This window comes from Elephas maximus, chromosome 9, assembly GCF_024166365.1.
Source record: "Elephas maximus indicus isolate mEleMax1 chromosome 9, mEleMax1 primary haplotype, whole genome shotgun sequence".
Classification (NCBI taxonomy): domain Eukaryota; kingdom Metazoa; phylum Chordata; class Mammalia; order Proboscidea; family Elephantidae; genus Elephas; species Elephas maximus.
In genome coordinates this window covers 77,869,228-77,896,738 of record NC_064827.1, presented here as the reverse complement: position 1 = coordinate 77,896,738, position 27,511 = coordinate 77,869,228, and the positions used below count along the sequence as shown (strand labels likewise).

The following is a 27,511-nucleotide window of genomic DNA, read 5'->3' as shown; positions in this document are numbered from 1 at the left end:
ACATTCCCTCTCAATCCATACTTCCTTTTGGTTGCATTTCCATTGTACAAAATTTATTTTAATTTTATAAAACTAAAGCCCTATCTTGTTATGAAATTGCTTTATTATTTCAATAGTGCTTTTAATTCTGAAGAAATACAAGGGTCAAATATTAGGCAATTCAAATAAGCAAACAGGAAAAAAAATTAAGATTTCCTGAAATCACAAAAGAAAACCATTAACGCTTTTCAGAAATTTTCCATGTGAATGTATACATATATGCAAGTGCATGCATCTCTCTACAGTATAAAAATGGAATATATATATATATATATACACACACACAGAGAGAGACCAAGATCCTGAGTGGTACACACAATTAACACATTTGACTGCTAACCGAAAGGTTGGAGGTTCAAGTCCAACCAGAAATGCCTTTGAAGAAGGGCCTGGAAATCTACTTCCAAAAAATCAGCCACTCGTCTGGGGTCTTAAACACTAGCAAGCAGCCATCTAAAATGCATCAATTAGTCTCAACCCACCTGGATCAAAGGAGAATGAAGAACACCAAGGACACAAGGTGATTACAAGCCCAAGAGACAGAAAGGGCCACATGAACCAGAGACTACATCATCCTGAGACCAGAAGAACTAGATGGTGCCTGGCTACAACCGATAATGGCCCTGACAGGGAACACAAAAGGGAATCCCTGAGGGAGCAGGAGAGCAGTGGGATGCAGACCCCAAATTCTCATAAGACCAGACTTAATGGTCTGACTGAGACTGGAAGGACCCCGGTGGTCATGGCCCCCAGACCTTCTGTTGCCCCAGGCCAGGAACCATTCCTGAAGCCAACTCTTCAGACATGGATTGGACTGGACAATGGGTTGGACAAGGATGTTGGTAAGGAGTGAGCTTCTTGGATCAGGTGGACACTTGACACTATGTTGGCATCTCCTGCCTAGAGGGGAGATGAGAGGGTGGAGGGGGTTAGAAGCTGGCAAAATGGACATGAAAATAGAGAGTGGAGGGAGAGGGCAGGCTGTCTCATTAGGGGGAGAGTAATTGGGAGTGTGTAGCAAGGTGTATATGGGTTTTTGTGTGAGAAACTGACTTGATTTGTAAACTTTCACTTAAAGCACAATAAAAATTATTTTAAAAATATATATATATACAAATTCGATGATGAACTAATAGCTTATTTTTATTATAAAACAATATATGTTGGTTGTTAAAATTCAAAATTATAAAAATATATGAAGGGGAAAGATCCCCCTCCCAATGCCTCCCCTTCCTGAGTCTTGTAACACCACCTCTCTTGAGACCCCACGATACAGTTTAGTGTACATTCTGTCCCCTTTTACTCTGCTTTTTGTCCTTTAACTTAAACTCATCTGGAATTTGTTGCAGCATGTGGTTAAACTTGTCAATTCTTTTCAACATTGAAATTCAACTGCCCAAACAGTATAATAAATAACATTCCTTTCCTCACTGCTATGTGACTCCTGATGTCTCATAATTAAGGTCCTATGTAAAGTTAGTAAGTCACTTCTGTTCCATTCATCTGCTTATGGGAACTAATAATTAATTGTTTTATAATAAATTTTGAAAGTTCAACCACTTGTAGGCCATGCAATACTGGGCTAATCTCAACCTCTCTGAGGCACCACATCTATTAAATGGAGCCAATAACACTGTGGCAGACTGCTGGTTGGCTCCCAATAGCCATCCTCCCCTTCTTTAGTTACAGAATTTCTGATTTTTAGGTGGACAATAAACCAAAAACCAAACCCACTGCGTCAAGTCGAATCTGACTCATAGCAACCCTACAGAACAGAGTAGAACTGCCCCATAGAGTTTCCAAAGAGCGCCTGGTGGATTCAAACTGTCAACCTCTAGGTTCGCAGCTGTAGCACTTAACCACTAAGCCACCAGGGTTTCCAGGTGGACAACAGATTCTCCAAATACAGATTACATATCCTAGCTTCCCTTAATGCTAAGTGTGGCCATACGACCAAGATCAGGCCAATGGGGTATGTTATGGATTGAACTGTGTCCCCAAATTAAGTGTCAACTACACTAGTCCATGATTCCCAGTACTGTGTGGTTGTTCTCCATTTTGTGATCTGATGTAATTACTCTATGTCTTGTAAATCCTAACCTCTGTGATGTTAACGAAGCAGGATTAGAGGCAGTTATGTTAATGAGGCAAGACACCATCTGCAGGATTAGGTTGTACCTTGAGTCAATCTCTTTCGCTTATATTGTCTTAGTTATCTAGTGCTACTATAACAGAAATACCACAAGTGGATGGCTTTAACGAAGAGAAATCTATCTCTCACGTTCTAGGAGACTAGAAGTTCAAATTCAGGGTGCCAGCTCCAGGGGAAGGCTTTTCCTCTCACTCGGCTCTGGGAGAAGTTCCTTGTCATCAATCTTCCCTGATTGAGGAGCTTCTCAGTGCAGGGACCCCGGGTTCAAAGGACACACTATTCTGCTGGCTCTTGTTTCTTGGTGGTATGAGGTCTCCATGTCTCTCTACTCGCTTCTCTCTTTTATAGCTCAAAAGAGACTGACTTAAGACAGAGCCAATCTTGTAGATTGAGTCCTGCCTCACTAACATAACTGCCTCTAATCCTACCTCGTTAACATCATAGAGGCAGGATTTACAACACATAGGAAAATCACATCAGGTGACAAAATGGTTGGACAATAACACAATACTGGGAATCATGGCCTAGCCAAGTTGACATATTTTGGGGGACACAATTCAATCCATGACAGATATAAAAAAGAGAAGCAACCAGAGAGAGAGAGGGACTCCTACAACCAAGAAAGAAGCTCCAGGAGCAGAGTGCATCCTTTGGACCCAGGGTCCCGGCACTGAGAAGCTGCTAAACCAAGGGAAGATTGATGCCAAGACCTTCTCCCAGAGCCAACAGAGAAAGAAAGGCTTCTCCTAGACTGACACCCTGAATTCAGACTTCTAGCCTCCTAATCTGTGAGAGAATAAATTTGTTTGTTAAAGCCATCCACTTGTGGTCTTTCTGTTACAGCAACACTAGATAACTAAGACAGGGTGTAAGAAGTATCATGCACAATTTCTTGAAAGTGTCCCTCAAAGGCTGGAATGCAGAAGCAAAGACCAGAGCTCCAGCAGCCATCTCAGGCCATGAAGTGACCCAAGACTTGGAAGCCATTCCCAAGATCACCTTAGGATGTAACAACAAGATAGAAGAAGCCTAGGTCTCTGATCATATAGGCTCCATACCTACTCTGAGCTGATTACCTCCTGACTTCTTGCACATGACAGAAAAACTATTCTTATTTATGTCTTTGTTATTTTGGATTTTCTATCACTTGTAGTCCAACCTAAAGAAATGGCTCCCTCATAAGGACAGTGATAAAGGGTTAAATGAGAAAATGTAACACAAGAGATATCTATTTTTATATCCTCTCACCAGAGGGCCTAGGAGAGTGTTTTACACATAGCCGGCACCCAAACATTCACTGAAATTAATGGAAATCTGTCAGAGTAAAGGCCATCTCATTGCCCAAAAAAAAGATCTTAAATTTTTTGCCCATTTATTTTTCCAGATGAATAGAACTATTTTATCACGTTTTATAAGGTATCTCACTGGAAATTGTATTAAGTCTTTACAAACATGTTGAGATTATAGTATTGACACTATTGCTGTACTTCGACTTCCCCAGAAAGAGCTAGAAATTGAATGATTAATTTCATCTTATCCATTCAGTATACATTTAAAAAGAGGTTACTTCTTAACAAGCACTATGTCTGATCAAAATATGAGACTCTGGAGTTAAAATACAAACAAACATTAGGTAAACAATCCCTGTGCTTCCTCCCCCAATGTTCATTCAATAAAATACTCAGAAAGGTAGAAAAAGTGATGAAAACTGATACCATCACTAAAGAGTAAGACTAACGTGCTTATCACCCCCAGCTGTTGATTCAGAATCATTTGTTGATGTCCTTCACAGTGAGTAAGATTTGTTTGATCTTGGCCTTGTGCTTTTTCACTTTCTTTCTCTAGTCCTTGCAGAAAGACATCATGCTCAGTAAGGTAGAGGGTCAGTGAAAAAGAGGAAGACCCTCAACGAGATGGACTGACACAGTGGCTGCAACAATGGGTTCAAGCATTAACAACAATCATGAGGGTAGTGCAGGACCGGGCAGCATTTTATTCTGTTGTACACAGCACCGCTATGAGCTGGAACCAACTCAACAGCACCTAACAACAACATTTTCTGTGCTTCCCCACTGGTAGGTATATCCTGTGTTCCAATCTTTTTACAGCAGATCTGGTTTTTCCTCTCGCATGTTGATGTTCACATAGCTAAGCTTATTATTGTTGAAGTTCTTCTTTATTTCACACACTTGTCATATTGGTGGGGTTTAGTCCAGTGGAGACATCTGCAGAGGTACTCAGATGATGATGGAATTGTTACTATTGTTGTTGTTACTACTGTTGTTGTTGTTACCACCATTTATTGAACTTTTGCTCTGCAAACACCTTATCCAGAGTTATATATCACTGAATCCTTACAATAATTCTTTAAGGTGATTACTGTTATTATGCCTATTTAAAATGATACAACTGAGACCCAAAGAAGTTAGGTAACATATCCAAGGACACACAGCCAGCAAGAGTATCCTCACGGGACGTATGTCCTTGGGCATGGGCAAGATCTGAACCCAGCTCAGTCTGTCCTCTATTCTGAACCATTTTATTATGTTCCATCCCACGAAAGCTGAACAGCATTTCACATACTGGTACATGTGCTCCCATCATGCTGCCTTAACTTTCTAGCCATCTGTTCCCTTCTTTTTGCCTGAGCATTTAGTTTTCTCAGTTCAAGAAATATTAACTCCTTTTCTTTTTCCTTTCCTGAGGGGGAAAATGCTTAATACCATCACTGTCAGCCATGGTATTAAGGACAGCTATTTGGTGGTGTAGTGGTTAAGTGCTACAGCTGCTAACCAGAGGGTCGGCAGTTCGAATCTGCCAGGAGCTCCTTGGAAACTCTATGGGGCAGTTCTATTCTGTCCTAAAGGGTCACTATGAGTCAGAATTGACTTGACGGCACTGGGTTTTTTTCTGGGTATTTCCCTTGAGTTATTATCCTTGATCTTTTCTCTCTCTTCTTCCACTGTGGCTTTCAGCACCAGGGTTGGTGGGAACTGGGTCTCTGCTTCTGTCCTACATCCTCAGGACACTGGGTTCAGGGTAATACTCACAAGACGCTTGTTGGATGACAGATGGGTTTCCCACTGGCTCTCTCAAATTAAAGGCTCTTCACTGGGGTCCTGTAAGCTGATCTCAGTTAGACACTTAGGCCTACCAGGGGGGTCGACTTCCACTGCTGCCAATTTAGGACCTTCCCCACAACCCGAGTAGTCTGAGTAGATCTCCTGTACTGTCTGTAAGACCCTACCAATAAGTCAGTAAAGTTTGGGAAATTCTACAGTAGGCTTTTTCCAGATACTCAGACTCAGGATACATAGTAGGCCATACCCAAGTCACAGAACTCCCAACCAACACACCACATTAGTCCAGTCTGAATGATTTTATCACCTTCCTAGAACTTCCTTCAGCAGTTCTGACCAGCTACCTTTCCAAGGATCTAATCACACACATACACACACACGCACCCTTCAAGGTTGCAGACCCAGACTGCTGGACTGGGGGCCCCAACTTTCCTGCTTCAGAAGCCAGGCTACACTCCAAAGGACCAGAACACTTGAGCAGATCCAGGTGGCTAAGAGGTGCTTGAAGGGTTGAGACTGGCCACAGCACAGATACTCCCTCAAACTCTTTTGTACACAGAAGCAAAGGTAACTTATTCATGACTTTTCTCACATGAGACTGGTTCTGACACTAGTGAAAATGAGAGTACTGATGGGAGGCATTAGAGGGCTCAGCTTCAGAGGGCAGGGGCAGAGGCCCTGCAGGAAAGGAGGCAAAGACTAACCCCTCATCCCTATTCCCACACCACCTGTCTCCCTAGGTTACGCCTTCCTTGCTGTCACTACTCTTCTTGCTCCTTCCCTGACTCTTCCACTGTGGAAGAGTGATGGTCTTTCCCAGCTATCTAGCAGAATCCTCTGCTCACTACACATAAGATTCCTTGAGTATAATCTCCTCCTCTCCTACAACCCAAGTCCAGTGTGGCAACAGAACCATCTGTGAAAACTCTTAAACAGATAACCAGCCTTCCTTCCCCAAACTACACAGAGGTTTCTGATGCAACAAAGGATAAGAACCACTGTTTTGGGCCAAACCATCCCATAGGCACCCCAAACTCAAAATGGCCAAAGCCAAATTCATTATGTTCCTTCTCTCAACCCAAGGCTCCTTTCAAGTTCTATATCTCAGTGAGTGACCTTACCATTTCATTTAAGCAAAATAAGAAAACTGGATGTCATCTCAATTCCTTCCCTTTCACTCCCATCTACTAAGTTTCCAAGGATAGAGGATGCTATCTCAGTTTCTATTAAACCTGCCTCCTCTTTTCCAACCCCATGGCCAGGCTCAGGATCTCCCATCTGGACTCCTGAAACAGCATCCTAACTCATCTCACAATCTCCAGTATCTTCCCACACCATCCATCCTCCATACTGTCACTGGGGTTACCATTGATTACATCTCTTTCCTCCTATAACTTCTAAACAATTCTCCACTGCCCACCACAGAACAACATTCAAACTCCTTACTTTGCACTACCTGCAAGTTCCTTTTTGTACTGACCCCAAACCACCTTTCTAGCCAACATCTCCTGCCAGTTCCTCCCACAACACCACACTGCTTACCATTTCTGAAACACATCGTGCTCTCTCTTGCCTCTGTACCTCTGCACAATCTGTTTCCTCTACCTATGCCCCTCTTCACTTAGAAAATTAAAAATCTTTCTTTCAGATCCTGTGAGTCTTATTCGGCTCCATGAGCTTCCATTTCCACTATCCCTGACACTGCATTAGTTATTTATTTACTCATCTCTCTCAAGTCTGTGCGGTTCCTGAGGGCAGGGTCTGCAGTGTCTAGCCTTACATGCTCAGTAAATTTGTACTCAATGAATGAAGATCACTAATGAGACCAAAGTATTTTTCTAACCCCTCAAGAAGCAAAGGAAGTGACCAATCTTTAAACCAATAAAAACGAGGCCAACTGCTTTCTTGGAAACCATGGCAGGTAATGTCCTAATAATAGACGCTTTTGGGGAATTCCAAAAAAAGAAAAGTCAGCAACTATATAATTTGTCAGGGCTCTCCTGCACAGTTCAGGAAAATAATGCTGTGACCAAGGACATGAACACTATAGTCACTCCCAGACACACTGGCTTTCTGAGAAAGCACAGAAGAACAAGGAGTAAGGCTGCCTTCAGTTGTCTATACAATCTTTTAGTATCATTCAGCTCTCTCCTCTGACTCAAGCCTCACAAAGGAATCTTATATCTTAAAACTGGTTTTTCAGATAGGCTTTCTTACTGAAGAAAGGATGCACAGACACATGCTAGGGATATTCCTGCCTACTTGGAAGGCAAGTGTCTCAAAGCAAATTGGCACAATGGCATTCTGACTTCATAAGCAGTGGTCTTTCTATAATACCAGGCTACTCTCTCTAATCTGGTCCACAAGACTATTGGCTGTATTGATAAAACTAGGTTCCAAGAATCTCTCAACCCTTAAGAAGCCCCCTAAAATTGTGATAGTGCTAACAGACCACAAGAGGCATGGCTTTTCTCAATCAGCCACCATCACCGGACTAGATACCTTGAGCTGTGTACTATGCCAGGTGCTAGTTCCCTGTTCCTATGCAGCCACATTGTGTATTCAACGAAAGACCTGGAAGCAGAGGTTTTCATATAAGATAAATGCTTCTCCATGAACATAGTTTATTAGCAATGTTATATGACCTGCAAAAAGTTGTTGAGAAACTTGATATATGCAAATGGATGGGTTCAAGTCCATGAGATTGGCTGGGCAGGGAATCAGGACACCTGAGTGTGTAACCTAGAAAAGTCCCCATCCTTATCTGGGAAATGTGAAGAGTTGAACGAAATGATCTCTGGACTAAATGAACCTTAACTTTCTGGATAGGCTGGCACTACATCTGATAAGCACAAAGGCCACAGCTGTGCTCAATGCAAATGTTAATACGCATCCACGTTGCCCTTAGCAGATACGCCCAGAGATAAATTAGAAAAATAAGCTGAGGACAGCAACAACTCAACATCAATCAACAAGCAACTTCTAATTTTATCAAAAAGTTTCCCAACAAAAACACAAATTCTAATCTTAGTTATCACCAATCACCACACGCATCAGTAATTACTACATCTATTTACAGGAATGATCAGAATTTCCTGGTCCCTAGAATACAACAGGACTTTAAACCCATCGCTCAAAATTGAACTCACCTCCTCAAATTCAATGACCAGGACATTAAAATACCAAAATGAAGAGAAACTATTAACTAATTAACCACTTGCTGTCGAGTCGATTCTGTCTCATGATGACCCCAAGTATATCAGAGTAGAACTGCACTCCATAGAGCTTTCAATAGCAGATTTTTTGGAAGTTGATTCTACACCCCCCACGTGTCTGTCAGTTTGTCGTACTGTGGGGGCTTGTGTGTTGTTGTGATGCTGGAAGCTATGCCACTGGTATTCAGATACCAGCAGAGTCACCATGGAGGACAGGTTTCAGTTGAGCTCCCAGACTAAGATGGACTAGGAAGAAGGGCTTGGCAGTCTACTTCTGAAAAGCATTAGCCAGTGAAAACCTTTTGAATAGCAGCAGAACACTGTCTGATATAGTGCTGGAAGATGAGCCCCCCAGGTTGGAAGGCACTCAAAAGACCACTGGGAAAGAGCTGCCTGCTCAAAGTAGAGTCGACCTTAATGACATGGATGGAGTAAAGCTTCCAGGACCTTCATTTGCTGATGTGGCATGACTCAAAATGAGAATAAACAGCTGCAAACATCCATTAATAATCGGAACCTGGAATGTACAAAGTATGAATCTAGGAAAATTGAAAATCATCAAAAATGAAATGGAACGCATAAACATCGATATCCTAGGCATTAGTGAGCTGAAATGGACTGGTATTGGCCATTTTGAATCGGACAATCATACAGTCTACTATGCTGGGAATGACAACTTGAAGAGGAATGGTGTTGCATTCATCATCAAAAAGAACTTTTCAAAATCTATCCTGAAGTACAACGCTGTCAGTGATACGATAATATCCATATACCTACAAGGAAGACCAGTTAATACGACTATTATTCAAATTTACTCACCAACCACTAGGGCCAAAGATGAAGCAATAGAAGATTTTTATCAGCTGCTGCAGTCTGAAATTGATCGAACATGCAATCAAGATGCATTGATAATTACTGGCAATTGGAATGCAAAAGTTGGAAACAAAGAAGGATCAGAAGTTGGAAAATATGGCCTTGGGAATAGAAACAATGCCGGAGATCAAATGATAGGATTCTGCAAGACCAATGACTTCTTCATTGCAAATACCTTCTTTCACCAACATAAACTGCAACTATACACATGGACCTCGCCAGATGGAACACACAGAAATCAAATTGACTACATCTGTGGAAAGAGACGAAGGAAAAGCTCAATATCATCAGTCAGAAGAAGGCCAGGGGCCGGCTGTGGAACAGACCATCAATTGCTCATATGCAAGTTCAAGGTGCAACTGAAGAAACTCAGAGCAAGTCCACGAGAGCCAAAATATGACCTTGAGTATATCCCACCTGAATTTAGAGACCATCTCAAGAATATATTTGATGCACTGAACACTAGTGACCACAGACCAGACGAGTTGTGGAATAACATCAAGGACATCATCCATGAAGAAAGCAAGAGGTCACTGAAAAGACAGGAAAGAAAGAAAAGACCAAGGTGAATGTCAGAGGAGACTCTGAAACTTGCTCTTGAGTGTCGAGCAGCTAAAGCAAAGGGAAGAATTGATGAAGTAAAAGAACTGAACAGAAGATTTCAAAGGGCCTCTCAAGAAGACAAAGTAAAGTATAATAATGACATGTGCAAAGAGCTGGAGATGGAAAACCAAAAGGGAAGAACAGGCTCGGCATTTCTCAAACTGTAAGAAATGAAAAAATTCAAGCTTCGAGTTACAATAGTGAAGGATTCCATAGGGAAAATATTAAATGACGCAGGAAGCATCAAAAGAAGATGGAAGGAATACACAGAGTCATTATACCAAAAAGAATTAGTCGATATTCAACCATTTCAAGAGGTGGCATATGATCAGGAACCGATGATACTGAAGGAAGAAGTCCAAGCTGCTCTGAAGGCATTGGCGAAAAACAAGGCTCCAGGTATCGATGGAATATCAATTGAGATGTTTCAACAAATAGATGCAGCGCTGGAGGTGCTCATTCGTCTACGCCAAGAAAATGTGGAAGACAGCTTCCTGGCCAACTGACTAGAAGAGATCCATATTTATGCCTATTCCCAAGAAAGGTGATCCAACCGAATGTGGAAATTATAGAACAATATCGTTAATATCACACGCAAGCAAAATTTTGCTGAAGATCACCCAAAAACAGCTGCAGCAGTACATCGACAGGGAACTGCCAGAAATTCAGGCTGGTTTCAGAAGAGGACATGGAACCAGGGATATCATTGCTGATGTCAGATGGATCCTGGCTGAAAGCAGAGAATACCAGAAGGATGTTTACCTGTGTTTTATTGACTATGCAAAGGCATTCAACTGTGTGGATCATAACAAACTATGAAAACACTGCAAAGAATGGAAATTCCAGAACAATTGTGCTCATGAGGAACCTTTACATAGAATAAGAGGCAGTTGTTCGGACAGAACAAGGGGATACTGATTGGTTTAAAGTCAGGAAAGGTGTACGTCAGGGCTGTATTCTTTCACCATACCTATTTAATCTGTATGCTGAACAAATCATATGAGAAGCTGGACTATGTGAAGAAGAACGGGGCATCAGAATTGGAGGAAGACTCATTTAACAACCTGCGTCATGCAGATGACACAACCTTGCTTGCTGAAAATGAAGAGGACTTGAAGCACTTACTAATGAAGATCAAAGACCACAGCCTTCAGTATGGATTACACCTCAACACGAAGAAAACAAAAATCCTCACAAATGGACCAATAAGCAACATCATGATAAACGGAGAAAAGATTCAAGTTGTCAAGGATTTCATTTTACTTGGATCCACAATCAACAGCCATGGAAGCAGCAGTCAAGAAATCAAAAGACGCATTGCATTGGGTAAATCTGCTGCAAAGGACCTCTTCAAAGTGTTGAAGAGCAAAGATGTCACCCTGAAGACTAAGGTGTGCCTGACCCAAACCATGGTATTTTCAATCGCATCATATGCATGTGAAAGCTGGACAATGAATAAGGAAGACCAAAGAAGAGTTGACGCCTTTGAATTGTGGTGTTGGCAAAGAATACTGAATATACCACGGACTGCCAAAAGAACGAACAAATCTGTCTTAGAAGAAGTGTGGCCAGAATGCTCCTTAGAGGCAAGGATGGCAAGACTGAGTCTTACATTCTTTGGACATGTTGTCAGGAGGGATCAGTTCCTGGAGGACATCATGCTTGGCAGAGTACAGGGTCAGCGGAAAAGAGGAAGACCCTCAACAAGGTGGATTGACACAGTGGCTGCAACAATGAGCTCAAGCATAAGAACAATTTTAAGGATGGCACAGGACTGGGCAGTGTTTCGTTCTGTTGTGCATAGGGTCGCTATGAGTCGGAACCAACTCGATGGCACCTAACAACAACAACAACAGATTCCACACCTTTCTTCCTAGGCACCTCTGGTAAAACCACCAACGTTCTGATTAGCAACCAAGAGTGTTAACCACTGCACCACCAGTGAAGTCCAATTTTCTTATCTCCTACAATATGGCAGAAACCAGTCTGAGGCAGCCTGGGATGTGAGAAAAGACACTTCAGGAGGCGTGAGGGCCCTCAGCTACGGCTGCTAACTAAAAGATCGGCAGTATGAACCTACCAGGTGCTCCACGGATACCCCATGCGGCAGTTCAACTCTGTCCTATGATGAGTTGGAATCAACTCGATGGCAACAGGTTTGGTTTTTGTGTTGTTTTTTGTTTTTGTTTTTGTTTTTGTTGTTGTTTTGGCAACTCAGCCTCTCTCAGTTTTCATTTTCTTCTCTGCACATCTAAATCTGCCCCATCTACCCTGAATAATCAATCTGAGGATGAAAAAACAGATGTCAAGAAGCTTTGTAAAGTGGTATATTTAACAAGATATTTTATAATGGAAGGGATCTCAGGTCCAATCCAACCTTCTCATTTGACAGATGTAAATCAGTCACTGGGTACACACACTTTACTTCATTTGTGCCTTAAACAAACATTATGGAGCACCTACTACGTGCCAGATGCTATGCTAGGCACTGAGAACTCGGTGGTGTGAAAAACAGTCACAGTCCATGATCTGATGGGGCTGCGTTACACTGCACCCAGGGAGACAGACACAACCAACAATTACACTAAAGAGTGTATCATTACACCCTGGGGTCACTGACCTGAAGAAAAGGAACCTGGTTCTATCCTGAAGGACCATAATCTTGACCTGGAGCTCATAAATCTCAAGAGGAAGTGACCATGGAGCCGACAGCTGAATAATGAGCCCTATTAGGGAGATTCAAAGGAGAGAGAAGCACAAGATGAAGCTGAAGATGAGGGCCAGGTCCAGACCACGAGCAGCCTGCAGCCCACGCTAATGATTTGGTCTTTTTTTTCCTAAGAGAAAGCAGAAGTCACTGAATGGCAATGGGTTTATGTTTTGGTTTGGGTTTTTGGGGGGGTTTTTTGGAAGTATTTTAAGCAGAGAAAAAGACATACTTAAATCATTCTGGCTACCTTGTACTAGCCCTGGACTAGGCTCTAAATATGGCAGGAAGAACAAATGCAAAGTCTAATGAGGGAATTACAGGAAGTCCAATGTTACTTACAGCAGAGGACAGAGCACTGTGGGAGACCAATGAAGGAATAATCTATAAATGCTAATGGCAGGAACGTATTGCAGGTAAGGTATCAGAAAAGACAGCTACAGAAAGGACACAAAATAAGAAATACCTTAAAGTAGTGAAAGTCACTAATTCCACACAATAAACTAACATTATTGCAACAAAAAGAGGCACAGCAAATTCTCCTGAACCTATTAACTAGTTTTCCATAAATATTTAATTATTCAGAAATGTACGGAAAGGACAGATTTCCCTTGACCTAGTTATCAGGCTTAGACAAGGGCGGGTAAGAATCATTGTATCCAATAAACACGAATTTAATTACATTCATTACTCTTCCTTTCACTTCTAATAAGACAATTTTCAAAGAAACCCTTGAATGTCAAGGCCATTTATATTTTCTTCTGATTACTTCAGTAATTGTCTTAACTTTTAAAATACAGTCTTATAATAAACATATTTAAATCCTAAAAAGGAAGGGTATTGTGTTGCATTAGTTCATATTACCAAAACCAAACCCACTGTCGTCGAGTTGATTCCAACTCATAGTGGCTCTATATTAAGGACTCATTATTTACATGGACTCACAGAACAATGAAACAGAAAGAGCTTGGGAAACCAGCCCCCAGTTCCTAGACCAGGCTGAGACAAAGGCCCAGGGTGACTCCATCCTCTCCCTCACCAGAACCATAGTCCCAACACAAGATGAGTTCTGCTTGTCATCCTGGATGCTCCTGCCAGCCCCCACTGCCAAGTACATCTGAGTTTTAACACACTCTTTGTGCAGTAACTCATATAACTTCCATAGGCAATAAATTAATACTCCCAAAAAGCCATCTTAAAAACCCTCTAACAGTAGGTTAAAGGGGACCATTATTGTCTTCACATTTACTTGGGTGTTCACCATCTGCAAGCACTAGCTAAGTAAGCCCAATACTTCATCATCTCCTTGTACCCCTCTAAGAGCCATCTGGAGGTAAGTACTTCTACACACTTGTTCTACAGATAAAGAAACCTAAGTTTAGTCACCTGCTTGAAGTCACATAGCTTGTAAGTGGAAGGGTCAGGACACAAACCCGCATGGGCCTGACTCAACAGTCTGTGCTTCAAACAGTACCCTATCTGCCTCTCTAGTGCCCAGGAGACAAATCTCCTGCAAAGAAAAACAATGGATTTGAAAGCTCGGCAGAAAAACAGAGGAATGATTTGCTGTTCAAAGCCTTCAAGGTCTCTGCTTTCCTCAGAAAGTGCAGGTAAGACAAGTCTGACTCACGCCTTCCCTTGGGGTAAAGTTCAAGTGCTCAGACAAAAGGAAGGTACTCTGACAACTCTTCAGACTGGACTGGAGCGTAAGAAAATGATACTGGTGAGGAGTGAGCTTCTTGGCTTAAGTAGATACATGAGACTATGTGGGCAGCTCCTGTCTGGAGGCAAGATGAGAACGCAGAAGGAGGACAGGAGCTGGATGAATGGACATGGGGAATAGAGGATGGAGTGTACTGTCACATTAGGGGGACAACAGCTAGGGTTACATAGAAAAGTGTGTGTAAGTTTTTGTATGAGACTGACTTGATTTATAAACTTTCACTTAAAGTACAATAAATAAAATTCAAAGAAAAAAAGGTACTTTGAATGGTGCTGGGCTGGGAGCCACCCTTGAGAAGAGCTGGTGGTCAAAAGGGGGAAGGAAACACTTGTGTACAAACCCATAGTCCTGGGACCAACAGGGTCTATCAAGAATGTCCTGAGAAATGTTAGCAAGCAGCCATCTAAGATGCATCAATTGGTCTCAACCCACCTGGATCAAAGGAGAATGAAGAACACCAAGGACACAAGGCGATTATGAGCCCAAGAGACAGAAAGGGCCACATGACCCAGAGACTACATCATCCTGAGACCCCCCCCCAGAACTAGATGGTGCCCGGCCACAACCGATGACTGCCCTGACAGGGAACACAACAGAGAATCCCTGAGGGAGCAGGAGAGCAATGAGATGCAGACCCCAAATTCTCATAAGACCAGACTGAATGGTCTGAGTGAAGACTGGAAGGACCCCGGTGGTCATGGCTGCCAGACATTCTGTTGCCCCAGGACATGAACCATTCCCGAAGCCAACTCTTCAGACATGGATTGGACTGGACAATAGGTTGGAGAGGGATGCTGGTGAGGAGTGAGCTTCTTGCATCAGGTGAACACTTCAGACTATGTTGGCGTCTCCTGCCTGGAGGGGAGATGAGAGGATGGGGGCGTGGTTAGAAGCTGGCGAAATGGACACGAAAAGAGAGAGTGGAGGGAGAGAGCGGGCTATCTCATTAGAGGGAGAGTAATTGGGAGTGTGTACCAAGGTGTATATGGGTTTTTGTGTGAGAGACTGACTTGATTTGTAAACTTTCACTCGAAGTACAATAAAAATTATTAAAAAAACAAAAAAAGAAACAGAAAGAACATGGGGAAAGACACACAAAGTATTGATGGACTCTAAAGTCAAAGCATCTATTTTAGTTAGGAAATAAATGTATTTTGCTGACAAAAAAAATAAAGACTGGCCTGAGAACTCCTGGAGCACTTTATGATTTCAGAGCCAGTATCTTGGACACCTTCCACATCACCTTCACAAACCAACTAGCACCATTAACACTACACTGTTGCTGCTGTTAGGTGTCATCGAGTTGGTTCCAACTCATAGTGACCCTATGTACAGCACAATAAAATACTGCCTGGTTCTGTGCCATCCTCACAATCGTTGCTATGCTTGAGCCCAGCATTGCAGCCACTGTGTCAATACATCTCGTTGAGGGTCTTCCTGTCTTTTGCTGACTATCTACTTTACCGAACATGATATCCTTCTCCAGGATTGGTCCCTCCTGATAACATGTCCAAAGAACGTGAGACGAAGCCTCGCCATCCTCTCTTCTAAGGAGCATTTTGGCTGAACTTTTCCAAGACAGATTTGTTTATTCTTCTGGCATCCTTGGTATGCTCAATATTTTTTGTCAACACCATAATTCAAAGGAATCAATTCTTAGATCTTCCTTATTCATTGTCCTGCTTTCACATGCATATGAGGCAACTGAAAATACCATGGCTTGGGTCAGGCACACTTTAGCCCTTAAAGTGACATCTGTGCTTTTTAACACTTTAAAGAGGTCTTTTGCAGCAGATTTGCCCAATGTAATACGTCCTTTGATTTCTTGACTTTTGCTTCCACAGGTGTTGATCGTGGATCCAAGTAAAATGAAATCCTTGACAACTTCAATCTTTTCTCTGTTTCTCATGATGCTGCTTTTGGTCCATTTGTGACAGTTTTTGTATTCTTTATATAGAGGTATAATCCATGTGAAGGCTGTAGTCTTTGATCTTCATCAGTAAATGCTTCAAGTCCTCTTTGCTTTCAGCAAGCAAGGCTGTGTCATCTGCATATTGCAGGTTGTTCATGAGTCTTCTTCCAATATTGATGCCACCTTCTTTTTCATACAGTCCAGCTTCTCAGGTTATTTGCTCAGCATACAGAATGAATAAGTATGGTGAAAGGACACAACCCTGACACACACCTTTCCTGATTTTAAACCACGCAGTATCTCTTTTCCTGTCCTTTTAATGATCTTTTGCTTTCTTCGTGTATGATGTCCTTGATGTCATTCCACAACCTGTCTGGTCTTCAGTCATTAACGTTAAGTATGTCAAATCTATTCTTGAGAGAGTCTCTAAATTCAGGTGGGATACACCCAAGGTCACAGCAATGACATCCCTTGTTCCACATCCTCTTCTGAATCTGGCTTGAATTTCTGGCAGTTCCCTGTCAATTTATTGCTGCAACCACTTTTGAATGATCTTCAGCAAAATTTTACTTGTGTGTGATATTCATGATATTGCTCAATAATTTCTGCATTCTGTTGTATCACCTTTCTTTGGAATGGGTAAAAATATGGATCTCTTCTCAGGGAACATCTAGCCCAGTTGGTATAAAATAGGTTATAAAGAAAATGTTCTACATCCTGCCTTGGTGGGGAGCATCTGGGGTCTTAAGAGCTTGTGAGCGGCCATCTAAGATACTCCACTGGTCTCACCCTGCCTGCAGCAACGGAGAATGAAGAAAACCAAAGACACAAGGGCAAGATTAGTCCAAAGCACTAAGAGACAACAAGTATCACAGCCTCCACCAGACTGAGTCCAGCACAAATAGATGGTGCCTGGCTATCATCACCTACTGCTCTGAGAAGGATCACAACATTGGGTCCTGGACAGAGCTGGAGAAAAATGTAGGATGAAATTCTAACTCACAAAAAAAAAAAAAAAAAAAAAACAGACTTACTGGTCTGACAGAGACTGGAGAAACCCCGAGAGTATGGAACCCGGGCACCCTTTTAACTCAGTACTAAAGTCACTCCTGAGGTTCACCCTCCAGCCAAAGTCTACACAGGCCCATAAAACAAAACAAGACTAAACAGGCACACCAGCCCAGGGGCAAGGATAAGAAGGCAGGAGAGGACAAGAAAGCTGGTAATTGGGAACCCAAAGCCGAGAAGGGAAGAGTGTTGACATGTTGTGGGGGTGGCAACCAGTATCACAAAACAATATGTGTATTGTTTAATGAGAAAATAATTTGCTCTGTAAACCTTCATCCAAGGTACAATAAATAAAAAATAAATATGGATCTCTTCCAGTCGGTTGGCCAGGTAGCTGTCTCCCAGATTTCTTGGCATAGACAAATAAGCACCTCCAGCACTGCATCTGTTTGCTGAAACATCTCAGCTGGTACTATATCAATTCCCGAAGCCTTGCTTTTCACCAATGCCTTCAGGGTTACTTGGGCTTCTTCCTTCAGTACCCTTAGTTCCTGATCATATGCTACCTCCTGAAATGACTGAACCTTGACCAACTCTTTTTGGTACAGTGACTCTGTGTATTCCTTCCATCTTCTTTTGATGCTTCCTGCGTCATTTAGTATTTTCCCCATAGAATCCTTCAATATTGCAACTCGAGGCTTGAATTTTTTCTTCAGTTCTTTCAGCTTCAGAAATGCCGAATGTCTTCTTCCCTTTTGATTTAACTCCAGATCTTTGCATATTTCACTATAATACTACTACATTCTAGTATAGTGTATTGTGTGTGTAACACTACACTAGAACCTAGAAAAAACATCTAAAGAGGTGCTTCTTGGTGCTCTCACAGCAGTTAAGCATTAGTTTCCTGTCAGGCACCATGCTAAATACTACACATGCATTATTTCACTGAATCCTCAACAACAGCCCTAAGTTAGGTAATACTGCTACCCCCACTTTACAAATCAGTAAATCGAGACTTGGAGCAGGGAAGACACTTGCCTAAGGTCAAAGAGGTTACATGTGTCAAAGTCAGAATTTAAACCCAGGTCTGTCTGGTGCCAGAGCCTGAATCTGCTTGGCCACCTCACTCAAATTCCTCTGTTACAGCCAATCCCCACTGTGGGGCACCTTCTGCTTTTGTGTGACTCCTCCACAGACTGTGAGTTCCCAAAGGGCAGGGACACCACTCCTTAATCTCCATATGCCCAGCACCCAGCAAAGGGCTTAGACCAAAGTAGCACCCCAGGAAGGCTTGTAAATCAATGCCCAGATCCATGGCATCACTAGGTTACAGGGCGTGCAGACCTCACTAGGCGACATTGTCAAAGGGGGTGACACCAAAATGACTGTCTATAAAATTTTTGTAAAATGTTTCAGCAGAAATTTATTTTTAATAAAAATATTCCTGTAGTTAGTTATAACAACAAAAACATCTTTCATAAACCCAGCTTACAAGTATCAATATACTTAGAAGGCTAAAACTCTATTCTAATTTATTTTTTGAACCTTCTAATGCACTCCGGTCAGAGCTTTCATTATCACCCAATTACAATGATGCTTCAAATCACGTGGTTTCATCTGCATGTGCTACAAGCACACACTGTTGTTTTTGTTGCTGCCAGTATTTTTATAGTCACTGTCAAGTTTTCTGGTGTTTTAGCTACAATATTGTGGTTATTAGTATTTTTGAACCTATATCAATAACTTTTCTGAGAATGAAGCAGTAATTAAAGGACAAGGAGTGATGTATAGGAATTATGATTTACAAGTAGCATTAATAAAAAAACTAGTACAAAAAATATTACCAAGGATTCTGTATGGTCTGGTATGGGAGGAGGTCTGGGGGGTGGTGACACCAACCCTAGTGACGTCACTGGCCAAGATGAAGGAAATGAGGCCTCCACTCTTCTCAAGAAAGCGGCCTCAAAAATGCCCCAGGACAACCCTCTCAGCAAGCATGAGCAGTGCATTTTGAGACTTGTTCTTGTTTCTGCTTCCCTCTCCGAATCCTGGGGCATCTGGAGCAAATATCTCTTTCCTCTTCCATTCCTAGGACTTGGAGGCTGAGTGCCACCAGCCATATCCAAATGCCTCCAACTAATGTATGGCCATGCACATACTTATTACAAATACCTGGGAAGTAAAGGAATAGAGTCAAGAGTCTGGGTTTTACCACCTGATGACTTATAAATAAATGTTTTCCATTATTTGTCCGAGCAGAGGCCCAAGGCAATGTTCACCAAGAGCCTCCTCTGTGCAGAACCTTGGTGACCCAGCAGTTAAGGAAGCAAAAGACTTTCCCTGTGCAGGGAGGAGACACAAGCACAAAGTAACACATGCCACGATGCAGTGCATGCTCCGATTAAGGTGTGCGCACAATGAAAATCAGGTGAGCACAAATGGGAGCGAGGTCACTTGCCTGGAACAACTGAGTAGGTTTCACAAAGGAGGGGATATTTGAGCTGGGAAGCCACCCCCAAATCACCCAAGGAGAAATGTTTCCTGCCTCTGTTACCCGCAGACGGTTCGCCTCCCCGCTATCGGGCCCATCACACTGTTCTGTAATTAGGGGGTTACGTGCCTGTCTCCCCGCACGGCATGTGAGCATGCAGGGCAGGGACTTTAGGCATTCTGTATGGCTCACCCTTAACTGCCAGTAAATATCTGCTAACAAAGAATAAAAAGAGTTTATTTTAGATAATCAATAACACAGCAGCTACCATTTCTTGAGCACCTACTATGACCAGCCATTGCTGCAATTTCCTCTGCATAAAAGCCCCAAAATCCAGATATTACTATCATCATCCATTTTACAGATAAGGAAACTGAGACACAGATTAGGTAAATTGTCCCAAGTCATACAGTCAGTAAGAGACAGAGTTAGACTTTGAATCATGGGCTGAGTAGAAAAATCAGTTCTCAATTATTTTTCCTTTCTCTTTCTGTTCTCTGCCTCGCATCCAGATACACAGGCTGCCCTTTAACCTTTTGTTCACTGAGACCAAAGTTATTTCTTTCCTAGAGGAGAAGAAGAGATATCTCTTGTTATTCTTCCAAATAATGACTGCTAGTAAACATGGGGAGGGTAGATACAAAACTGTGCTTACAATATCAGTCAAAAACATTTATTACAGTAATGGAACTGCATATATAAACATGGAACAACTTCTAAGACATATGAAATGAATAAATGAAGGAGCAAAGAGTATGTATAAACTGTTACTCTTTGTGTAAAAGAGAGAATATATAATAAACAAGAAACCGGTAAGAGTTGGTGCCTCTAGAGAGGGATACTGGATATTGGCAGGTTGAGATGAGAAAGATACTTCATAATTTATTCCCCTTTAAACTATTTGCCTTTTTAAAAAGTATGATTTTTCACATCTTAAGAAATAAATAAAAATACCATTTAAAGAAACCATTTATTTCTAGGCCTTTCCCAGATGCTCACATACATGTGATTACAACTATGAAAAATTATACGCTTATGAACAAAAGGCAAATAATTTGTGATGAGGTAGGACTGTGAAACAACTTTTGTCTTTCATGTTAAGTTTCACTAACGTTGTCACGATGTTTCTTGTGCAATAAATAAAATGCATTTTGAAGGTACAGATAGGACATAAATATACACAGAGAGCAAGGGAGAGAACATGCAAGCGAGCGAGGGAGCAGGGGCAATCTATAGGTTTGCTACACCTTCCTCCTGGTAAAAGTCCTTCATCCGTTTCTTCAACAAATATTTTAAGCACCTATTACATGCCAGACGAAGTGCCAGACAGGTAGTTTTTAAAAAAAGGACTAAACAACAGGTCATTCATTTCCTCCCTCCTGCTTTTCAGGAAAATATGACAGCATGTTAATCACAATGCCAGAGCTAGGACACTTGGTGATGACACAGTCTAACAATCTTATTCAGCTGAGAAAACTGAGGTCTGAGGGGGGAAGGGACTTGTTCAAGGTCGCACAAGAAGTGAAGGCTTCAGAATTTCCAGTCCTGCCCTCCTTACATGCTACAGGCTGTTATGAGTAGCTCAGGTTGAAAGACAGGCAAGCAGGGAGGGGCACAAAAGGACTTTAAGAGTGAGTGCCTAAGATAACAGGTGCTTTCACACAGCTTGTCTCATTTATTCTTTATAACAACATCGCAAGGTGGGCACGATTATCCCTGTTTCACAAATAAGGAAACCAAAGCTCTGAGAAGCTAAGAAACTGGTGCTGGTCCACACAGTCAGGAGGGACAGCATTAGTCCTCAAACGCAGACCTGTCTGACTTCACAAGCCACAACTCTTACCCTCCAAAGTACGCTGAAAAGGAAAAGCAATTTTAAAAGATAGACTGGGGCCAGATCACAAAGAGCCTCGGATGCAACATCTTCCTTTGATGAAGTTTCTCTTGATAGTAACAAATTAAAAAGACAACCTCTTCATTATCCAACACACATTCTAGCTCTTGTTTGCCACCAAGTTTGGGCTTTCCTTTCTCCCACCTCCTCTTCTGTCGGTGCAGGGGTTACAGGAGGGGTTACAGTTCGGATTGTTCAAATCGCTGGTGAGGAGAACTGGGCAGCAAAAGGCTACACATGGATATAGGACACTCTTCTGAATAGGAGGGGGTCCGGTCATCTCACCTGCTACTCTTTACCCCATGGGAACCTAATGAAGCTTCAGCATTCCCTTCTTTTTGTTGCCTTCATTCTGGAATGTGGTAAAATTGGGGTTCATACATTGACTGGGGAGGGAGAGGAATTCCACAAGGCTCAAACCTAAGCCTCATGCTCCAGCTCAGAGTCCTCACTCGGGATGAGGTCTAAAGGTCAGCAAACATTAACTGTTCCTCTGTCAGCCATTTGCCATTGCTCCCTGTGTGTGCAGGAGCCCCCTCAGAAGCTTGACAGAGAGTAGCAGTCAAGATCTGAGACAGAACTGGGTCTTCCTGGGACCGACCCCCTGCCACAAACCTCATACAAACTCTAACTAGAAAGTGATCCAGTCTCACCTCTTGACTAGCAATTCCCTCTCCTTTACACCCCCCAACTCCTGAATCCTACCTGCCCATCGGCACAAGAAGAGGGGACTACATAACTACCGGGCAATTTGCTCAGCTAGCACTGTTTTATCCAATTCTCACAAAGGCTCCTGGCAGGCACACAGAACAGGTACCATCATGCTCATTTTGCAAACAAGGCAAGAAAGCTCAGAGAGATGAAAGATTCCCCCAAGTAACAGAGTCAAAAGCCTCTGGATCCTGATTCCTGCTCTTCCCTCTCGCCAAGCTGCCATTTCAGTCTTTTTGAGACTACCATTAAGATTTGCAGCAGCATCTGGTACCAAGGCAGGACCCCTCCAAGCTTCACGCTAACAACTCTTCAAGCACACACATTTCTCAACAGCTGATCACCGAATGCAAGCCGACCACCCCACCCCACCTCCATCTAGCCCCGCCCTCTTCAGCAGCAACAGGGAAAGCCCGTGAGGTGTGAAAAGCAGTGTGCCCCACTTAGGGCACGGTGTGGCATAGGGAAGGCAGCGGGCCTAGTAACCAGAGCAGCTGAGATTCAAGTCGGACTCAAGAGAGGTACAGGCCTGGACGGCCCATCCGGTCCAGCATCAGCCCTAGAAGCCTCGAGGATCCTCAGAGAACCCAAAGCACCTGCCCCCACCCAAGCCCCACGGACAGCAGAGGGGGCGGCCTTCCCTCCGCCAGCGACCACTTACCCTCCGCCGGCTCCTCACCTATGGCCCAGCTTCCGCACCTGCAACCACTCTGGGCCCCGCCCTCCGCCCCTGCAGGTCTTCCCAGCCCCGCCTCTTGCACCTGCAGTTTCCTCGGCCCTGGCTCTCCAGCCACTTTGGCCTCACCTCGCAGCCCCCTCCATTAGCAAACCCGCCGTCCCTCCCGGCCCCGCCCCTCGACCCTGCAGCACCTTCGGACCCGCCCAACTGCCTCCTCCAGCCCCGCCCCCCGCACCTGCGGCCTTCCCTGACGGCCACCCCCACGCCCGTTGTCCCTCAGACCCGCTGGGACCAGCACACCCGAGGACCCCCGCCCCGCCCCCGCTCCCGTTACCCACGCCCGGCCGCAACCCCTGCCCGGCCCCGCCCCCAGCACCGAGGCCCCTCCCCGGGCCCAGCGGCCCCTCCGGGTCCCGCCCCCCGCACCTGCGGCTCCCTGCAACCCGGCCCTCAGGGTCCCGCCCCGCCCCGCCCCGCCCCACGGGCCGCTGCTCACCGCCCGCTCCCGCCGCCGCCGCCGCAGTCCGGCCGGTCACCTTGACGCGGGCCGCAGTTGTTGCCCCCGTCTCCGCATGGCCCTGCGAGCGGCCCAGGCGGCAGCGGTGCCTTCGCTCAGAGGCCGGGGCCGGGCCGAGCCGGACCGGGCGCAGCTGGAGCGCGGGCCGACGCGGGAGCCAGCAGGTGCCCAGCCGCAGAAGGAATCGTCCGCTCCCGGGCCTGAGCGGCGGGCCGTACAACCAATCGGCGCGTGCCGTCAGACCAGCCCCCCAACCACATCGTCGCAGAGGCGGAGACACGCAAATCGGTGCGCTCTCCGCGCCAGTGCGCAGCCGCTGCAGCCGGCGGTCCTCCCCGGACTCGGCCTTTGCTCTGTCCAGGAGACGCACTCTCAGCCTGCAGGGATGCTCCGCTGCCCGCACAGCCTGGTTAGCATCCCGCCACGCCCATCGCCTTCCTAGAAATAGCGGTGCACCTGATTCCCCACACATCCCTCCAGGCCTCACCCGATTTCTTCTTTAAACTCCTACCTAGTATTTATCATTTTTAACAAAAAAATGTTTTTTTGAGAAAGACATCACCTTGGTGCCCATTCTTTACAACTCGGAGGTATGTACAGAGCTCAGAATGTCAAAGCTGGAAGTAACTTCAGAGACCCTCGGGCCCAGGCCATTTATTTTATGGGTAGGCAAAGTTAGATCGAACAGGTAAAGGCACTGGTCCAAGTCCGCACAAATACAACGCTGGGAAATGAGCCTGTCTCCTCGCTCCTTGCTCTCAGATCCTTCCTCTGTGCCAGGCACAGTGAGATGGCCAAAGAGGTTGTCGTTTGCTTAGAGTCACAGAGATAATAAGTTGCAAAGACAATCCAATCCAAGCCAGGTCTGTGAAGCCCTGGAAGTCCTGAACCACAGCAAAATTCTATTTTGCCTCCCACAGAAAGGAGGCCCTATGCCCTGCCTTACTCTGAATGATTCTTGAACACGCAGACGAATGGAACATCATTTTGACAGTTCTCAAATTTATTTTGTAGTCAGTAACATTAGAGTATGAAAAGATGTGGCTACTGTGCTTCCCAAAGCTTAAGGAAGAAAAAGAAAGGAAGAAATAGAATCAATGGGAGTTATAGTATTTCTAAGTAAACAGGGGCTCTCTGCCGGAAATTTCTGCCATTTTACATGAAGAAAACAATAATCATTAAAGAAGATGTTTAACTGTTTTACTTAAATAGAACAAGCAACAGTGTGGTGCAATGGTTGTGCACAGAGCCTCTGAACTCAGAAATGCACGGGGTCTTACAGCTCAACAACAAAAAGACAAACAACCCACTTAAAAATGGGTACAGCATCTGAATAGAAATTTCTCCAAAAAAAGATACACGGATGGTCAGTAAGCACATGAAAAGATGCTTCATGTCATTACCATTAGTGATATCACATAAAACTACAATGAGATACTACTTAACACCCACTAGAATGAGTATAATAAATACAGACAATAATAAGTGTTGCTGAAGATATGGAGAAATTGGGACCCTCCTACACCACTGGTGGGAATGTAAAATGGTTCAACCACTTTGAAACAGTTTGGCAGTTCTCAGAAGGTTAAACAGAGTTACTATACGGTCCAGCAATTCCTACATATAGAGGAATATACCCCAGGTATATATCCAAGAGAAATAAAAGTATGTCCATGCAAAAACTGGTACATGTATGGTTATAGTGGCATTATTCATAATAGCCAAAAAGTAGAAACAACCCAAATGTTCATCAACTGATGATCGGATAAATAAATGTGCTATAGCCATACAATGGAATATTATTCAGCCATAAAAAGAGAATAATGTATTGCTACAAGATGGACGAGTATTGAAAACATCATGCTAAGTGAAAGAAGCCGGAGCACATATTGCATGATTCGATTTATTTGAAATGTCCAGAATAGGCAAAATTATAGAGACAAAAAGTAGATTAGTGATTGCCTAAGACTCGGGGTGGGGAGGGGGAGGATGGAGAGATTAGGGGGTGATGACAAAGGGGTGCAGAGTTTCTTTTTAGGGTGATGAAAATGTTCTAAAATTGATTGTGGTAGCAGTGACACAACTCTGAATATGCAAAAAAGCCTTTGAACTTTATACTTGAATTGTAGGGTATATGAATTATATCTCAGTAAAGCTCTTTTAAAAAGTTATTGTTAAGTCTGACCCATCATGTCATTCCTGTGCTTAGGCATTGTGTAATAGGATGTGGAGAGGATCTAAGTTGTATCCACTAGGATTCAGACTGTCCACTGTCAAAGTGTGATGCACTGGTGGAGTGGGCCAGCTCTTGGCATATCATGTGTTTGAGTCACTCTCCATGAGTGGAAGAACCTTTTGAACAACAGGAAAGGGGGGTTGGAGAAGTCACCTAGGGGGATCCCTCAGCCCAGCTGGATCCACATGGACTTGTAACTTACAGAGAGTCGGGCTACAGGACAGTTTAGGGAGTTATTTTCACTAGAGATGGTGATCAACATGAACCAGCCTCATAGCATCTGCCATAGTAGTCTCCTCCATGGGACATTGTCCCATGTCACCCCCAGTGAAACTGTTGGCATTTGAGCCACTACCTTGTATCAACGACTGTCCGTGCCCCACCAGGAAGGCATAGTCCGCCTGCTAGGCGGTGGGTGAGCCAGTTCTAAATCCACATCTTACCACCTATTTTCTCTGACTACTCTTGGAACCTCTGATATTAGTCCCACTTCATCAAGAAGCATACACCAAGACGGGATTAAATGTGCAACGGCTGTGGCAGACAGACTCTAGAGTGGTCCCCATGATTGCTGCCTCCTGGTGTCCATGGCCTTGTGTGATTCCCTTCCCCTTGAGTGTGGGCAGGACCTGACTTGCTTCTGATCAACAGAATATGGCATAGGTGATGGGATGTATGTGATTATGAGTGTGTGGTTTTGTCAGATAAGACTGTAACCTATCCTGCTAGGAGACTCTCTCTTGCTGGCTTTGAAGAAGCAAGCTGCCATGTTGTGACTGCCCAAATGAGAGGGCCATGCAGCAAGGAGCTAAGAGTGTCCTCCAGCTGATAGCCAGCAAGAAACTGGGGCCCTCAGTCTGGCAGCCTTCAAGGAACTGATTGCTGCTAACAACCACATGATCTCAGAAGCAGATCCTTCCTCTGTTGAGCCTGAGATGAGACTACAGCCCCAGCCAACGCTTTGATTACAGCCTTCCGAGGAGACCCTGAAGCAGAGGGCCCTGCTAAACTGTACCTGGATTCCTGACCCACAAAAACTGTGAGATAATAAATGTATATTGTTTTAAGTCACTAAGTTTGTGGTAAATTTTTTATGCAGCAATAGATAACTAATACAGGGGCACAAACCACCCTGCCCTCGTGCCCAAGAGGCAGCTTCTGTGTAGAGGACATCAAAGCCTGGGTACAATGAAGATTCTGAAATGCAGTGCTCCTCCAGCTCCTGGGGGCTTGTGTCTTTGGGGGCATTTGGAGACAGAGGACAGGACACAGAAAAAAGCACTGTCACTGAGGGCACAGGTAACAATGACAATGGTGAGGTGCCCACAAGGGGCTTCAGAAGAAGCAGCCTCCCACGTGGATGGCAGGGGAAGACTGGAAGACCAGGGGTCAAGAATGAAGTTTTGAATTCAGTCAGTTCTAGGAAACAATCTTGGCTTTGGCACTTCCTAACTATGTGGCCTTGGACAAGTGTCTAAACCTCTGTGTGCCTCAGTTTCCTCATTTTTCTGTCCTTCTTTGATCACTGCCACACATATTTCCCAGGTTTTTCTTGATATAAATGGCAAAATCTTGGAATTATTTTGTTGTATTAACTGTTCCCTTCCAGGTCATCTCTTATATTCTGAAGCATGCTGAAATCTGAATATATAGTTTTGGAAGCAACTAAGC

The 27,511-nt window shown here is 43.9% G+C and overlaps 1 protein-coding gene across 6 annotated transcripts in view; it reads right to left on the bottom strand.

Moving 5' to 3' along the window:
* Positions 1 to 23,804, bottom strand: part of RALGPS1 (Ral GEF with PH domain and SH3 binding motif 1) — a 397,350-nt gene extending 373,546 nt beyond the window's left edge. For 2 of the 6 annotated variants that reach the window (XM_049896597.1, XM_049896603.1), the window contains exon 1: positions 23,584 to 23,804. The gene's annotated coding sequence lies outside the window, so the exon portion shown is untranslated. Of the gene's footprint in view, positions 1 to 23,069; positions 23,188 to 23,583 lie in introns of those variants that run through there. The other 4 variants (XM_049896600.1, XM_049896608.1, XM_049896599.1 and 1 more) reach the window with 2 other exon arrangements.
* Between the last annotated feature and the right edge of the window lie 3,707 nt (positions 23,805 to 27,511).